Source organism: Protopterus annectens, chromosome 2.part0 (genome assembly GCF_019279795.1).
Source record: "Protopterus annectens isolate FY-2018-M chromosome 2.part0, PAN1.0, whole genome shotgun sequence".
Classification (NCBI taxonomy): domain Eukaryota; kingdom Metazoa; phylum Chordata; order Ceratodontiformes; family Protopteridae; genus Protopterus; species Protopterus annectens.
In genome coordinates this window covers 755,894,310-755,913,063 of record NC_056728.1, presented here as the reverse complement: position 1 = coordinate 755,913,063, position 18,754 = coordinate 755,894,310, and the positions used below count along the sequence as shown (strand labels likewise).

At 42.4% G+C, this 18,754-nt stretch overlaps 1 pseudogene; it reads left to right on the top strand.

The window, feature by feature from the left end:
• The first annotated feature begins 17,064 nt into the window (after positions 1-17,064).
• Positions 17,065-18,480, top strand: LOC122793227 (annotated as a pseudogene).
• The last annotated feature ends 274 nt before the right edge of the window (positions 18,481-18,754 follow it).

The following is an 18,754-nucleotide window of genomic DNA, read 5'->3' as shown; positions in this document are numbered from 1 at the left end:
TTACCACTCCCCATTCTGTCCCAGGTGGGAGACCTCTGCCATACCCACCTGACACTTACTAGGCTTGATGGTCAGCTCTGCCCTTTGCAGTCTGCCCAGCACCTCCCTGACATGCTGAAGGTGGTCTTGCCAGGAATGGCTGTAGATGTCAATATCATCCAGGTAAGCAAGGGCAAAATCTTCTGCTCCTGCCAGGATATGATCTACCAGCCTCTGGAAAGTTGCTGGGGAATTTTTCATCCCAAAGGGCATCTTTGTGAACTCATACAAGCCAAACGAAGTCACAAAAGTTGACCTCTCTCTGGCGCCTGCCAGTAGCCCTTGGTCATTTCAAAAGTGGTCAGATACTTAGCCCCCCCCCCTAGCTTTTCTAAGGCTTCATCTCCTAGGCATTAGGTAAGCATCTGACTCTATGTGACTATTTAGTCTTCTGTAGTCTTTGGTACCAGCACTGCTGTGCAGGCCCAGGGACTCCTGGACTCCTGGATTATTCCCAGTTCCAACATCTCCTTCATTGCCTCCCAAAAAGTCTGTCTGACTCACTCAGGCACCATGTAAGGGGCCTGCTTGATAGGTCTTTGGGGCCCTGTATTCACATGGTGCTGCACCAGGTGGGTGCATCCTAAATTCCCAGTGAACATGTCCCCAAACTCCTGCAACACTGCTTGGATTTCTTGAACCTGGTTAGGGGATAGCCATTGGGACATTGCTACTCCTTTCACTGAGGTGGTAGTCCGAGCCTCACTAAGGAGATGAGTCACCAGATCGCCCTCAGACTCCTCCTGCCATCCACTTCAAATACTCAGCACAATGGCCTCCCTGTCATGGTAAGGCTTCATGATGTTAACATGGCACAATCTGTGTCCCTGTCTCTTGCCTAGCAGTTATACAATGTAGTTAATATCACTGACTTCCCTTACCACTTTGAAGGGTACCTCCCAAGCTGTCTGCAGCTTACTGTGTCTGACAGGAATAGGTGCCATAATCTGCTGTCCTACAGAATACTCTCTGGCTCAAGCATTTCTGTCATACCAGACCTTTTTCTGCTGTTAGGCTCATGCCAGCTACTCCTGGGCTAAGTCCATGAGTTCCATAATCATTGTCCTGAGGTTTAGGACATATTCCAAAACAGACTGCTTGTGGGATTCACTCTCACCCTCCCACTCATCAATAATCAAATTTGAGTGCCTTCTCACCCTGTGCCTATACAGTAACTCAAAGAGTGAAAAGCCTGTGGATTCCTGGAGCTTATCCCTGTATGCAAACAGTAGATGGAGCAAATATTTGTCCCACTCTCTCATAAACTGTCTACAAATGCCCATAGAATGGTCTTTAGTGTAGAGTTTAACTTGTCCACAAGACCATTAGTCTGGGGTGGTAGGGGTGATCTTTAGGTGCTTCACCTCACAGCCCTCCCACAGACAAGTCAGCAGGTCTGACATGAAATTGGCAACTGTGTCAGTCAGTATTTCTTTTGAGAAACCTACTCTGCTGAAAATCTCTAGCATAGCATTTTCCACCTTCTCTGCCTCAATGGAGGACAGAGTCACCACCTCAGAGTATCTAGTAGCATAACCTACTACCACTCAGATATACTTCTTCCCTATGGAACTTAGGGTACTCAGAGACCCCACAATATCCATAGCTACCCTCTGAAATGGCTCATCAATCACAGGCAAAGGTATCAAATGAGCTTTGACCTTCTCCTGTCTTACCTACTTTTTGGCACTGCTCCCATGTCCTGCAGTACCCTGCTACAGCAATGGCAGCCTCAGGCTAATAAAAGTTCTGCATAATATGTCTCTTGGTACACTTTACGCCCATATGACCTGCAAAAGGAATGTCATGGGCTATGGCTAGATGTGCCAGATGGTAGCTCTCTGCACTACCAAGCTTTGTATTATCTCACCTTCTAGCCCTCCCTCAAAGGTCCACTCTCTGTACAGTAACCCTTTGTACCAGTATACAAACTCCCTTTTCTTTAAGAATCAGGCACCTTCCTAGCTACTTCCTTCAAGCCATGTAATGCAGGGTCTGAGAGCTGAGCCTGTCTCAACTCTATCTTTGTGACTTTTCCCAGCTCCCCTTCCACAGGAAATCTGGTATCTTCTGACAGCAGTGCCTACTGTCAGCCTGGATACAACCACTCACTCCTCCCCTTGCAATCACCCTGTCCAAGGGAGCATCAGTACCTACCAGCAGCTGTGGCTCATCTTCAGGGTCACTGCTACATGGCAGCTCGCTCCCTGAATTAGCCACATTACCAGTCCTGGCTTCAGGGGTAAGGTCTGTCTGGGACTCCTCCAGGCTACCAGACCCACATGCCTGTCTCCAAGCCTGACTGTGTGTCACTGCATGCACACAAGGTACTGCATTATCAAAATCATTCCCTATCAAGACATCTGCAGGGATATCCTCAAACACACCTACTTGCTTGCTTCCTTTTCTGCTCTCCCAGTCAAAGTGAACCCTGGCCAAAGGCATTTGGAATGGGATGCCTCCTAAAGCTCTCACTGGAGTGGACTGCCCAAGCAAGTACTGCTCCTCTTTAACCACTTCAGGCTTCACAATGGTTATATCACAGGCTGTGTCTCTTTTGACAGTAGAGAGCTTTCCATCCGCCAAGATAGGATACACACTCTGGTGGTAGTTTGGTACCCCTGTTGTCTCCATACAATGTACCACTGGCATTCTGTTATTCCCACTTGCTGGCTCCCCCACCTTTTGTTTCCCATCTTGCCTCCATAGACATCTGTTTGCTACATGGCCCCACTGGTTACATTTAAAATATCTGACCCTAGGCCCTGGCCATGTACCTGAACTAGTGGTTTCCCCTGTTACTGGTAAACGCTGTGGATGTGGTTATGGCTGCCCCCATAGGTTCCCTTATATCCATGTGTAGCACTGGGTATCCCTTTCCTATGCAGTGATGCCCTGCTTGCTAAGTAGAGATCCCCCTTTTTCCCTAACTCATCTGCAGAATTGCAGAATTGCCCTCTCGGTCTGCCAACCAGATTCTCATGTCCTCAGGCAAAGTTCTAAAGGCTTGTTTGCTCACCAAAAGGTCTGCCAGCCCTTCAAAAATTGTGACCTGACACCTACTCACCCACCCATGAAAATAACTGCTTAACTCACCAGTATAATCAAACATGCTTTCATCTGCCTTGTGACTATGCTCACAAAAATTTTTTGGCAAGATTTGGGTGTTAACTGAAAACATTGTAACAAAAAGTGCTTAACGTTATCATAATCTAAACAATTAGTATCAGACAATTTGGAAACAGCAGTTATAGCTTTACCATGGAGTAAGGGGGTGAGGAACTGTACCCAGTGTCCCGGTCTGCATTATACTGTTTGTATACTCTTTCAAATATATGAATAAAACTATAAAAATTATCACTTTCTTGGTAATGAAGAAGAAGTTTACTGATGTTTATTCCTTCAGAGGTATGGTTACTCCCTTTCCTATTACCGTCATGACCCTGGAGAACAATCAGTATTTCCTTTTCATGTTGCCTCTGCCTCTTTTTTTTCTTTAGCTTCCAAACATCTCAGTCTCTCTGCTGATTCTAATTCCCAATGTTTGGCCTCCAGTTCAAGTCTCTTTAATTCCAAATGGATTTTTAAGTCCTCTGTCTCTTGGTACACTTTACGCCCATATGACCTGCAAAAGGAATGTCATGGGCTATGGCTAAATGTGCCAGATGGTAGCTCTCTGCACTACCAAGCTTTGTATTATCTCACCTTCTAGCCCTCCCTCAAAGGTCCACTTTCTTTATATCTGTCTCCCTCAAGGGCTCCAATAAGGCTCACCATTAGCACAGCAACAGGCTTAAGTCCTTAGCTGAGTGCCCAAGCCAAGTCCTCCAGCATCCTCTGCGTGAAGCCAGTGCTTTGTGTCCATGCTCCAAGTAACTGACACACTCTTTAAGATTTGAGTTTTCACAGACACACACACACACACACACTATATATATATATATATATATATATATATATATATATATATATCACAACTGTACTAATTATGAAGAATGTTCCTCATTTCTCATGTGTGTATGTTCCATTGTTGTTGCTTATTTTACAGGGCATGTACTACAGAAACAAAGTTCATGCATTGTTTAAAGTAACTAGCATGGGCTGACTTTTGATGCTTTTATTTTATAACATTTCCTGGTAGAAACTGGTTTGAGTAATATCCATGTTTCTTTGATATACTGTGCCAGAATATACTTGAGATATTTTTGACCCGCACCTTATGATATTGTTACCAAGTTTCTTTTTTTCTTTCTTCATTGGCTTTTGACACTTATGAACTGCCCTGTTTCTGAGGGCTGCAAATTTCTGTCGCCAGACTGGTTATCCTACTGGTTGGCGGTCTGAGCTGTGACTAAGGATGAAATAATTTCCTCTTTAGTCAGGGTGGCATACACCAGTCCTTTGACTTCGCATACCTTGGCCAAACTAGTTCTTTGTCAGCTTGCCATAATCCTCTGCTGATATTTTTCCTGCTCTTCATTTTAATAAGCTGACTTCTTCAGAACACAAAACAAAGACCACTGACATTTATTTATTTTTTATGTCTTTATTTTATATGTATTCAGAGTGCATTTCACTTAAAAATGTTATAATTAAGAAATAGGTTGATTAATACACCATCCAGCTTTTGCAAGATACTCAACAGTTTTTAAGAAAATGGTATCTTTAAATGCTGATTAATTAATTAACTTCTTGATTGTCAATGATATTTAAATGCTATGAATTGTCCTGTGTTTTTGAAGTCTGATGAAGCATTATTGTCTAACGTGAAAGCGCTTACTTTGTTTGTGGATCCTATTAAAATTCGTGAAGTGAAGTGAATACTGCTTATCTGGATTATTTCATCTGCCTGGTGTACCACTTTGGTTTTGTTTCGTGATTTCTGGTCTTTCTACTCAGTGAGTACTTTATTCAGTGGCTAGTTTGCCTTCTTTCTAAAGACCACTGACAGCTTGATCCTTATAAAGGCATAACACTCATTAAGGTCTTCAAGCAATAATTCAATTAGTCTAATTGACATTAAATAAAATGAATTTTAAAAAAGAATGAATAAATTTTAAATTTTAAATTTTAAATTTTAAAAAGGAACTATTTAAATCTCTTTTTTGACTGCCTGGAGTCGTTCACCGCTTGTTTTTGTGGTTCTGAGTTTGGCTTCGTTTTTTGGATTTTTCCTGCTCTCCTTGACTAAACTAAACTAACAAACAAATAAATAAATGAATAAAACTGTTGTGATATGAAACTCTGAATGTCTACCTTGTGGCTGCTGAGAGAATGTACACCTTTACTGACAACTGCTTACAGTCCACAGAAGTTCAATATCCCCACCACTGCTAACCAATATGCAACATCCTCACACTGGGCCAGTAATCAAGGAGTCTGAACCTATGAACGGAGATCGGCATACAGCGCAGAATAGGAGATTTTCCTTTTCCTCGCTGTACTGCGATCTCGGAGTTGGTATATTTAAGTAGCGCGGGGTGGGTGGGACACGTGGGGGTGCAGGGGTGCTTGCTCCCCTGCAAAAGCATGTTTTGTGATGTGTTGTCTGCTTTTTTTTTTTTTGGTGGAGTTGTTCTTAATTTCGAGATTTCAAGATCTCGAGGTTCTGAATTCGATATTCTGAACCTCGGGATTTTGGTATTTCGAAACTAAGAAGTGAATCCATATATATATATATATATATATATATATATATATACATATATATATATATATATATATATATATATATATCTGTAAAATGTTTCCTATTATTCTTTTTGGCTAGGCTTATATAGGCCCCAGGGCTGATAGCCTAGTACCTACTTATGAACCTATGAACCTATTAATCCTCACCACTGACAGTGGAGAGGGGGACTTCACCTGGAATACAAATGGATACACTCAGTATTTCCAAATGCATCTCTCTGTACCAAGTGCAATTTCCCTTAAAAGCACACAAGAATGCAGTCAGCCTGTGGTCTGGGTTTCTTTATATCTGTCTCCCTCAAAGGCTTCAATAAGGCTCACCATTAGCACAGCAACAGGGTTAAGTCCTTAGCTGAGTGCCCAAGCCAAGTCCTCCAGCATCCTCTGTGTGAAGCCAGTGCTTTGTGTCCATACTCCAAGTAACTGACACACTCTTTAAGATTTGAGTTTTCACAGACACACACACACACACACACACACACTATATATATATATATATATATATATATATATATATATATATATATATATCACAATTGTACTAATTATGAAGAATGTTCCTCATTTCTCATGTGTGTGTTCCATTGTTGTTGCTTATTTTACAGGGCATGTACTACAGAAACAAAGTTCATGCATTGTTTAAAGTAACTATCATGGGCTGACTTTTGATGCTTTTATTTTATAACATTTCCTGGTAGAAACTGGTTTGAGTAATAGCCACGTTTCTTTGATATACTGTGCCAGAATATACTTCAGATGTTTTTGACCCGCACCTTATGATATTGTTATCAAGTTTCTTTTTTTCTTTCTTCATTGGCTTTTGACACTTAAGGTTATACTACAAGGGTATATCTGTGTTGGTGAGGGGGTGCCATAAAGATGTTTGCATATGGATGGTACCAGTAATTATTTGAACTGTATCAACTGCATTGTAGCAGCTTCTTAACAGCAATATCAATAATATACCAAACAGAAAATATAGCCTTACAAAGTACCTTTAGTTTATGCACACGTAGTGCTATGGTTTGGCATTTTGTATTGTACTTGTTCATTTTGGGTGTTACGCTGACAGAAAGTAATTCTTTTTTTTTGAGCTGTGAATACATCAAGAGTAAAAATCCTCCATCAGCAAAAAAAAAAGGGTACAATGGAATGTCTACAGTACCATGCTTTTTAGAATGGTTAAAGATGTGAAGTGATTTGTTTTATACTTGACAGCTCTGCTTTTGTTGAGTTCATCTACCTCATCTATCTTTATTGCAAAGGGGTTATATTTTGCATTATACTGTCTTTGATGTGGGTGGTGTGGTGAACTTCTGTGTTAAACATATAGAAGCTTACTGCAGAGTCTCCATCATTGTTCAGTGTTGAAAAGAATTGGATGCCACTGATATTGTTTAAGTTGCTGAAATGGATAAGAGATTTGTGCCTGAAATATAAGAAACAGATGGGCTACACCTGAGGTATTATATTTACTGGTTGTTAGTCATCTGGTCCCTTTTGCTTGCCCCAATAAAGAAAAAGCTCTCTCATAGCTGACGTTACTGCAAATTAATGACGCATATGAATTAGCTTTCTTTATCTCTGCATGACTTTGAAGCACACTTAGTTGGCGCACACATTGTTCTCATGCACTGAAATGACATTCTGGTCCAAAATGCATCCTTGAGTGTCAGTTATGCATTCACAGCATGTTAACTATAAAAAGTTTTCATTGCATTACTCGGGTGTTTTTAGTACATAGGAAGAATGTGGTTTTTGATGTGAGGTTCTGAAGTAGGAATGGAGTCAACAGTGAAATGAAAACAATATCAGGTGCTCAACAAAGGAAGGCAAGTGTGCTCATCAGGAACAGACAGCACAGCTTATCACAAGTTAGGTGCTTTTCTGATCTGGTAAGTTACAATCCTTTTATAACTGACCACTAAGTGTGAACAACAATAACAATGTACAGAGCTGCAAACTAACATTATTCAACCTTCTAACTGTGACACATTCTCACTTTCCAGCCATGACTGAAAGGATCAATATTGACACCTTTGGGACTGTAGAGATGAACACAATGGATGGATTTAGGAGGGACAATTTAAAGGGAGTACAGTGTATATACAGCATTCTTTAAAAAGGTGTTCAGACCCTTTACTGCCAAATGTAGAATGATTTGGTGGTGTATTTTCAATTTTTTGTGTAATGATTTTGTAATCCCCTGTGCTTTTTGTCATAGGTTCATAGGTTCATAGGTTGATACTAGGCTATCTGCCCTAGGGCATTTATAAGCCTAGTCAGAGTGTGTTTGGCTTTCGCCACCCTTTTAGATTAGTTGACTGTGCCTCTGTATAGTAGGTCACAGAAGATAGCCCTTTTATGGTTAGATTACTGTGCCTCTGTCTAGTAGGGACACAGAAGAGATCCCAGGGGTAAACCTACGATCTCCCATCCACTCGTCAAGATTTCTGCCTAACATGGATTGGGATTTTGTTCCAGAGTGAGGGGAGCCTCTGGGATATGAAGCTGTCCCTCCAGCATGTTCTATTTATTTCTGTGCTGAGGTTTAAATCCCTGGAGCGTGTAGCTCTAAGGGAGTTGGATTTCCTGAGGTGGAGCATGTCCATTAATTCTGGTTTGGACATGGCTTTATACGTCAGGCACAGATCGCCTCTGAGTAGATGGTAAGCAACTGAGTAGAGCTGGAGTTTCTTTACCTAACTGCATAGGGCATCTGTTTGAGACCCTTGATCTTCTTGGTGAGGTACTTTTGGGGACTTTCCAGTTGCTGCAGGTGTCGGGTAAGGTACATCCCAAATGGGGCATTGTATTCAATTATGGGCCTGATGAGTGATGAGTAGAGGGGCACAGTGACATCTCTTGATCTAGATGTGAACCCTTTCGTGATAAGGTAGGCTATATAGAAGGTCTTTCTAATCACTTTGGAAATGTGATTGTCAAAGGAGAGATTGCTATCTACTTGGGTCCCCAAATCCCTAATTACTTCTTCCGTACTTAATGGATTACCACCTATGTGGTCATTTTTGGGCACTTTGTTTTTCCCAAAGGGGATGACTATGCACTTTTTGGCATTTAACTTTAAGCCATGGCTCTGGCACCAGTTATCCGTCTCTGTGAGACCCTTTTGGAGGATGCTTGTGTCAGTTGGCGAGTCGATTATGGCACCCAGTTTGCAGTCATCTGCGAACGTGGTCAGCCATAGTCCTCCCATGTTAGCCTGTACCTCAGAGAAATATATACCGAACAAGAGAGGTCCCAGGACTGAGCCTTGTGGGACGCCACTTGTTACTGGTTTAGAGGCTGACATGGCACCTGCAATTCTGACCATGTGGGTTCTATCCCTGAGCTAGTTTGCAACCCATCTTGTGACATAGGGGTTGATATTTAAGCTGGTGAGCTTATTTATGATGCCCGAGTGGGGTATTGTGTCGAAGGCTTTTGCGAGGTCCAGGTAGGCTGTGTGGACTACCTTCCCTTCATCTGTGGCCTTGGTGACTGTTTCAAAGAAGTCGACTAGGTTCAAGAGGCAAGATCTGCCCTTAACAAAGCCAAATTGGGTAGGATCCAGTGTTTGGAGGTTCCCAATGTCTTTGTTTATGAGTTCCATGATGATACGCTCCATAGCTTTGCAGACCAGGCTAGTCAGGCTTATAGGGCGATAGTTTCCAGGGTCCGTTGTGGCACTACCTTTGTGGAGTGGGTCCACTGTTGCTGTACACCATTCCTTGGGTACATATCCTGTAGTAAGGCTGAGATTGAACAGTGACTTTATGTGAGGGTTCAGTTCTTCTTGGAGCTCATGTAAGATGCAGCCCGGGACACTGTCCAGTCCCATTGATGCTGTGTTTTTTGCTTTGGAGAGGGCAGCTCTCACCTGTGCATCTGTGATGTCAGGAAGGCTACACTCTGTTGGGATAGACATTTGCTCTTTTGGGGGGAAAGGGGGGGAGAAGTTTGCACTGAGCCTGTCTGCCAGGATGTTGGCAATGTCTGTGGGTTCAGTGTATTTTTTGTCATTTTGCACTAACTCAGAGCATATCTGGGAGTTGCCACCTAGGTTCCTGACATAACTAAAGAAGGCCTTGTGATTATCTTTAGCGTCTTGTGCAATTTTTCTTTTAAAAGCTGGCCTTAGATGATTTTATGAGGGATCGTAGTTTCTTGCTAGTACTGATCAGAGATGCCTTCCCTTTTTGGGATTTTGCTCTATTATGTAGTAACTTCCTCCTTCTGTTGTATAGCTTATTTATGGCTGGGGTCCACCAGACAGGTCTCCTGCCTTTGGAGGAGTGAGGCTTGGTTTTATTTGGGATAGCATGATCCATGCATTCCTGTAGGTGTCCATAGAATGCGTTTGTAAAGGATTCTGTGGTTTGGGCCGTATTTTCCACTGGCCCGGGGGCTTTGAAGGATTCCACTTCGGTTTTGAGAAGTGTGAAGTTTGCTTTTGAGAAGTTCTTCACCGTGGTTTCCTTGGCTGGGGGTGGGGATGGGATATGGATGTCCAGTGAGATTGATTTAAGGTCAGATCTTACCAATGAGGGGTATACCTCTGGTATGGAACATAGAGTCCCCATGTTGGTGATGATCAGGTCCAATATGTTTTCCCCTCTTGTGGGAGTAGTGACCAGTTGTTCCATAGCATTTGAGTTTATAAATTCTAGGAACCATTGAGCGAGGATGTTGGGGCTTAAGTAGTGCTCCCAGTCTATGTTTGGGTAGTTGAAGTCACCCAATATGATGGTGTTTGGAGAGACCTTCATATTCTCCAGTGTTCTCAGGAAAGCCGAGTGGGGTTCCTGAGTTTGGGAGGGTGGTCTGTAGCAGGCTACAAACTGAAAGGCAGTTTTGCCCACTGTTAGTTGCACATGGATGGTCTCCGATGCTTCATGCAGTGCCACTAACCTGGAGGTGTGGGTATCTTTGATGAATATGGATACTCCCCCTTCTTTTGTGGTTCGGTCCAAGTTTTGGGGCCGAAAAGCATGGTATGAGGTATTACCTGGTAGTGCTGGGGTGCTCTCGGGAGCCTTGAACCAGGTTTCTGTTACTGCACAGATATCGATATTCTCCATACTGAGGAGAGCCTCGAGTGCATGCATCTTGAGGTTTAGACTTCTGGCATTGAGCAGCATTACCCTTAGTTTCTTTTTCCTTGTGTTGTCTATGGAGGTGGGTTTGTCTTTTGAGCCTTGCCTAAAAAAGGCACTATGGGGGTGGCAAGAGCCTTAGCCAGTATTCGAAAGCCCAGGGGTGACAGGTGCAAGCTGTCACTAGCGAAGCAACGTGGCTTGTCGAGCATGTCATCCCAGGCTGACAGACACTGGATCCCCCTTGAATGACACCAATACTTTAGCCAATTGTTAAAATTGATCATTTTGTCTTTATACTGTGGCATCATTCTTGGTGAGGGTAAGATGCTACTCAAGGTCAGGGTCATACCGACCTGGGCTACATGATCAGAGAGCTCCTCTATGTCTCTTTTCATGTAGTCCAGGGAGGTACATCTCAGGTCATTCACACCAGCATGGACAATGACGGAGTCATATTTGTACTTGCTTTGGAGTGACCTGAGTGCTTGTGTTATGTGGTGGATCCTGGCACCCGACAGGCAGCTTATAGTGACCTTCTCCTTGTTCAGCCTGGTGAGTGGGACGTCAGTGTGTCTGACAATAGAGTCACCTATTACAAGTGTATTAGGTGTGTTGTTTAGCCTTAAAGGCTGTGGCTGTGTGGCACTCTGACTTTGTGAACTATGTGATACGTGGGTATTGTTGTGGGGTAGCAGTTGCTTGGAAGTCTGCTTTGGATGTCTCTGCTGCTTGAGCAGATTTTTATTTAGAACCTTTGAGTATGTTTTTGTGTGTTTATGTGTTTGGTTTGCTGTTGCAGTAGGTCTATGTGAGACTGGATTTGTGGTGTGTGTGGTTAACTTCTCCTCCTGACTGCACCAGTACTGGGTTGCGAGAGAGCTCAGTCTCCAGTTTGGCTATATAGTTGCATCTCTCACATATATTTGAGCTTGTTGGGAGGAGGTGAGGGTGGTCTGTGTACATAAGGCAGTTGTAACATTGCCTCAAGATTCCCAGATTCACCAGCTGGACTGGAGAGTAAACCCAAAACTGACTTTTGGACATGCCAGAATAGTATAAGGATCTACTTTTTGACTGATCAAAAAGGACCGATAGGGAGCCAAGTACTTAAAGGGAGTATAAGAGGGTGTAGCGCTTTAGTTTATTAGTGCTTACTTATAATATTACTTATACAAGCAACTGCAGGGCTTTAGAATGAAAATAGAGTACTTACTTTGAGATTTAGAACAGTTCTAAGGGAAAAAGTGGAGAGCAGACTTTGTGTAGCCGGGAATAGTTTAAACCTGTTTAAGCAGCACTGCCCAATGATGCGCTATGCACAAAATCATGCAAAACCGCGCAAATGCGGGTTTTAAAGCAGGGAAACTGAAAGAGATAGGAACTGACCCAAAACAGCCAATAAGCTACTAGTTTCAGGGCTGACACCACTCCTCCAGGGACAGATAGGCTGCTCAAAGCTCCTCACTCTCACTGGTGAACAGAGAAGCTTCCTCCTATCCAAGTAAGGATATGGGCAACACAGGAAACTATACCACAGTCCAGAATTCAGCAAAACCTGAAATTTGGACTAATCTATTTAAGCAAAGGTGGGAAAAGAATATATATATATATTTTTTTACCATTTATGTAATAGCTATGTTGCTTGTTGTGCATGTTCACTTGTGCTGGGGTTAACTGTATTGCATCACAGTGGTCACCACTAGGGCCTATCTGATGTGAATTCAACATTCCTGTAGCATACCTCACAACTTGTCACTGCCAAGACATCTGGACAGAGGCCAGCAAAATGAGCAGGACAAACGGCCTAAGGTAGGGTCATGCATGACACATTAGTGGTATACAGTGGATATAAATTGTGTACACACCCCTCTTAAAATGCAAGGTGTTCTTGTTACCTACTAATTAAGACCATAATAGGACAGTCCACACCTCTTCCAGCCTTTAATGTGACCCATAACAGGAACAGTTCACTTGTAAAACCAAGCTTCTGGACTCATGTATTGCACCTACAAGGCTGGCCACCTGTGAGGACAGCAGACATTGTATCAGCATGATGTTTCAGTCAGGTATGATATTTCATGCTGCCATATGTGTCAGTACACTCACTGTGGCCTATTTGGCTATAGTATCACATACATGGGCAATGTTAAGGCACTTGTATTCTATAAACCACACATATATGTTTTTACTTGGGAAAAACAAAAACTGTAGTGCTTTTTACATTCTATGTGAGAGGGTATGCAACTTCAAGTGGCAACATCTGCACATGAGTGGGTATGCAACATCAAGCTGGCAACATCTGCACATGAGTGGGTATGCAGCATCAAGATGGCAACATCTGCACATGAGTGGGTATGTAGCATCAAGCTGGCAACATCTGCACATGAGTGGGTATGCAGCATCAAGTTGACATCTGCACAACTGGGTATGCAGCATCAAGCTGGCAACATCTGCATGAGTGGATATCCAGCATCAAGCTGTCAACATCTGCATGAGTGGATATCCAGCATCAAGCTGGCAACATCTGGACATGATTGGATATCCAAAACCAAGCTAACAACATCTGCAAAAGTGGATATCCAGCATCAAGCTGGCAACATTTGCACACTTGTTCTACTGACAGTGAATGTATGATTTGTTCTTTTTAGCCTTGCATCATACAATGCATACACTAAATCAGTTGTTCTTTTCAGCAGTCATGCCAAAAAGCATTTGAGCACTATGCCAACAACAGTGGTTTCAGAACAGTCCAATATTAGGCAACTCATTTTTATATCACAAAATGATCCTGTAGTCCTCCTTACATCATGTATATTGTGAAGTACTAATATTGTTTGTTGTAGGCATACCACTTAAGACAAAAAGAAGTGTGGGTTATACGTTAACATGCACATTGCCTTATTGCATCTTCTTGCAACAGCTGGCTTTTAATGCTTACTTTCTAGCAGTCATTCTCACAAATCTCCCCTTTCTTTTCAGTCAAGATGATGCAGCGAAAGTAAGACTGAGTGCAGCTGCACATTCTGATCTACCTGAAGAAAAAGCTATACGTCTTCAAAGACTAAGCAGCTTCCTTTCATCTGAAACATGGAATCAAGAACCAGCAGCTATAATTCCAACTGGAAGTTTTACTGCATGTGAGAAAACCTTTGCTACACCAGCTATGATTCCAAAAGGAAGTTTTACTATATGTGAGGGGGTCAGTGCTACATGAGTTGTGATTCCAGCTGTAAGTTAGACTGCAAGTGAGGGGGACTGAGCTACACCAGCTGTGATTACAACTGGAGATTTTACTGCATGTGAGGAGGCTTGTGCTACACCAGCTGTGAGTCCTGCCAGAAGTTGTACTTCATGTGAGGAGGCCTGTGTTACACCAGCTGTGATTCCAACCAGATGTTTTATGACATGTGAGGAGGCCTGTGTTATGCCAGCTGTGATTCCAACCAGAAATATTACTTTGTGTAAGGGAGCCTGTGCTACAACCAGAAGTTTTACTACAATACATCTGAACTGTCCAGATTTCTCAGACTATCCAGATTTTTTACTCATATTTTTGGTCTGTTCCTTATAAAATTTGTGGTTTTCAGGGAAATTAGTGAACATTATATTCAGTAAATAATCACACAAATTTGAGTTTCAGACTTCATATCCTTCAGAAAATGCATGGCAGCACAAATATTTTTATTCTACTGACTCTCTAAGTTGATAAGAGAAATATTTAAAGGGTCTACATTACATCAACGAATGATTAAATGTTCGAATCTGTAAAGGTCAACCTTTACAGATCGAACATTTAAATGTTCGAAAATGTTTAAAAATTAAAAAAAAAAAAAAACAAAGTGACAAAAAATACTAAAAGGTCTAAGCAGGGGGGCAAGCACCCCTGCCCAACCCCACACCCCCTGCTACTTAAATATACCAACACCAAGATCGAGCTACAGTGTAGGGAATGGGAAATTTCCCATTTCCGCACTGTAGTGCACTGATGTACAATCTCGGAGTTGGTATATTTAAGTAATGGGGGATGTGGGGGAGTGCAGGGGGGCTTGACCCCTGCTAAAACTCTTTCTGGCAATTTTTGTTTTTTTTAATATTAGTTTATTACATATTTGAACATTTAAATGTTCGACCGCTAAAGATCGACCTTTAGAGATTCGAACATTTAATCGTTTGTTTATGTAATATAGACCCATATTTAAAATTTGTTCATATTTGTGAGCCTTTGTCCCCCATTATTTTTTGTCCATATTTCTTGTGCTAAGAGGTTGAGAGATATGTTTACTACATGTGAGGGGGCCTGTGCTACACCAGCTGTGATTCCAACCAGAAGTTTTACTGCATGTGAGGGGGGCTTGTGTTACACCAGCTGTGATTCCAAATAGAAGTTTTACTGCATGTGTGGAGGCCGGTGCTAAAACAGATGCGATTCCAATGGAAAGTTTTACTGCAAGTGAGAGGACCTGTGCTACACCAACTGGGATTTCAACTGGAAGTTTTGCAACATGTGAGGGGTGCTACATTAAGTGAGATTGCAAACAGAAGTTTTATTGCATGTAAGGGGACCTGAGCTGCACCAGCTATGACTCCATCCGGAACTTTTACTGCATGTGAGGGGACCCGTGCTACAACAGTTGTGATTTAAAATGGAAGTTTTACTGCATATGAGGGTATCAGTGCTATGCCAGTTGTAATTCTAACCAGAAGTTTTACTGCTTGAGAGGAGTCTGTGCTACACCAGCTGTGATTTCAACAAGACATTTTACTACATGTAAGGAGTCCTATGCTATACCAGCTGAAATTCCTACACATGAGGATGCCCATGCTACACCAGCTATGATTCAGATAGGAAGTACATCTGAGGGGGCCTGTGCTACACCAGTTGTGATTCAAACCAGACGTTTTACTACATGCAAAGAGGCCTGTGCTACACGAGCTGGTAGTTCACCTGGAAGTTTTACTACATATAAGGGGTCCTGTGTTACACCGGTTGTGATTCCATCTGGAAGATTTACTGTATGTGAGGGGACCTGTGCTACACCAGCTGTGATTCCAACTGAATGTTTTACTGCATGTGAGGGAGGCCTGTGCTACACCAGCTGTAATTCCAGCCAGACGTTTTATGACATTTGAGGAGGCCTGTGCTATACCAGCTATGATTTCAACCAGATCTTTTACTGCATGAGAGTGGGCCCTTGCTTCAGTATCTGTGATTCCATTTGGAAGTTTTACTGTATATGAGGGACACTGTGCTACACCAGCTGTGATTCCAACTGGAGATTTTACTCATGTGAGGAGGCCTATTCCTCACCAGCTTTGTTTCCAACTGGGAGTTTTACTGTATATGAGGGAGCCTCTGCTATGCTAGCTGTAATTCCACGTGGAAGGTTTACAACATGTGAGGTGACCTGTGTTACACCAGCTAAAATTCCAACCAGAAGTTGTACTACCTTTGCATGGGCCTGTGTAACACTAGCTGTGATTCTATCCAGAAGTTTTACTGAATGTGAGGAGGCCTGTGCTACACCAGCTATAATTCCAAATGGAAATTTTATTGCATGTGAGGGAGCTGTGCTACATCAGATGTGATTCCAACCAGAAGTTTTATTGCATGTGAAGGGGCCCGTACTACTCCAGCTGTGATTTCAACTGGCAGTTGTACTGCATATGAGGGAGACTTTGCTACACCATCTGTGATACCAACCAGACATTTTACAACATTGAAGAGGCTAGTGGGAGGATGGCATAATGGTTAAGGTGTTTCCCTTACAAACACATGGTGCAGGGTTTGATTCTTAGTTGGGGTAATTAAATAAAGTAAATTTAAAAAAAAAAGGGTTGGGAGGGTGGCCTAATGGTTAAGGTGTTTGCCATGCAAGTACAAGGTGCAGGGTTTGAGTCTCACAAGGGATAAATGGCTCACAAGGGCATTTAGCTTAGTACTAATCTATGAACCTATGAACCTACACCAGCTGTGTTTCCATTTTTTTTTTATAAATGGGCACCACTTTCTCTGTGCCATGGATGGTGGGGATCTAATCATCTTTTTTCTCCTGGTTTTGTTAACAACCTTTCTACCCGGAGCAGTTCTTCTCCATCTAAAGATAATGGAAATGACAGCAAGAAATTCAGAGGAGATAGATCTCCATACTCCTCTTCTCATGTTTTTCATGTTCGCAAAATTCCAATTGATGTCAGTGAAATAGAGATCATCTCATTAGACCTCCCTTTTGGCAAAATAACTAACCTCTTGATGCTCAAAGGCAAAAGTCAGGCTTTCATAGAAATGGCTTAAGAAGAAGATGCTGTTACTATGGTGAACTACTATACTGCTGTCACTCCACATTTTCGCAGTCAACCTGTCTACATTCAGTATTCTAATCACAGAGAGCTCAAGACAGACAACCTTCCAAACCAGGCTAGAGCCCATGCCGCATTGCAGGCAGTGAATTCTGTACATCCAAGTGGACTGGCACTGAGTGAAGCAGCAGTTTTGTCTGATCAGAGCCCCGTCCTCCACATCATTGTAGAAAATCTTTCCTTCCCTGCCACTTTAGAAGTTCTGCATCAGATTTTCTCAAAATGTGGAACTGTCCTGAAAATAATCACTTTTACAAAAAATAATCAGTTTCAGGCTTTGCTTCAGTATGCTGATCCCATGAATGCACACCATGCTAAGTTGGCCCTAGAGGGACATAATATCTATAATGCATGTTGCACACTATGCACTGAATTTTCAAAACTTACAAGCCTTAATGTTAAGTACAATAATGAGAAAAGTAGGGACTTCACTCGCCTTGATCTTTCTTCTAGCGATGGCCAGCCAGCCCTTCACCCTGGCATGGCTGCTTTTGGTGTACCGGGTATCATTTCATCTCCAAATGGAGGGCAGCTGGATTTGCCCCAACCATTGGCTTCCTTCAAGCTGCAGGACTTCCTTGTCCTGGTGTTCCTGGAGCCCTTGGCCATCTTGTTATTCCCACATCTGCTGTCAGCTGTATGGCAATGCCTGGTGTGTCCCATGGTCCTGGAAATTCTGTTCTGCTTGTCAGTAATTTGAATTCAGATGCCATCACACCTCATGGGCTTTTCATCCTGTTTGGTGTCTATGGTGATGTGCACAGAGTGAAAATCCTTTCCAACAAGAGAAAACACTTTAGTGCAAATGGCAGATGCAAATCAAGCTCAGCTAGCAGTAAATCATCTAAATGGCTAGAGACTTTATGGAAAAGTCATGCGTGTAGCTCTGTCAAGACATCAGACTGTTCAGCTTCCCCGAGAAGGACAAGAAGATCAAGGTTTGACAAAGGATTATACCATTAGCCCTCTCCATCGTTTTAAGAAACCTGGCTCTAAGAACTTCCAGAACATCTTCCCGCCATCTGCAACCCTTCACCTGTCTGATATCCCACCTTCAGTTACTGAAGATAACTTAAAGAGTCTCTTTTCCAGCATTGGGTGCATAGTGAAAGCCTTCAAATTCTTCCAGAAAGATCGTAAGATGGCACTCATCCAGCTAGGCTGTGTGGAAGAAGCAATCCATGCCCTGACTGAGCTTCACAATCATGACCTTGGAGAGAACCACCACCTCAGAGTCTCTTTCTCCAAATCTACAATCCAACTTCATGTCAACTTTTAAGGCTGGACCACAATTTCACAAAAATCTTTAGAAAGTAAAACAGCTTTGATGAATTCTGCCTTTTAAAAATATGCAGATTCCAATGCACAAAATGAACATTGGGATTATATTTTATTGGGGGTGGGATCATTTTTGACCATATTCCAGTCTCCCTTTTTTGACATTCCCTTACTAAGAGCACACCTTTAGTGATTTACTGTAGTTTTCATTGTGTGAAGACTGAGTGAAACTACCATAGCTAAAGTTTATTTTGAAGTGATTGCATCCTTTAAAATTTCTGTTTGTAAAT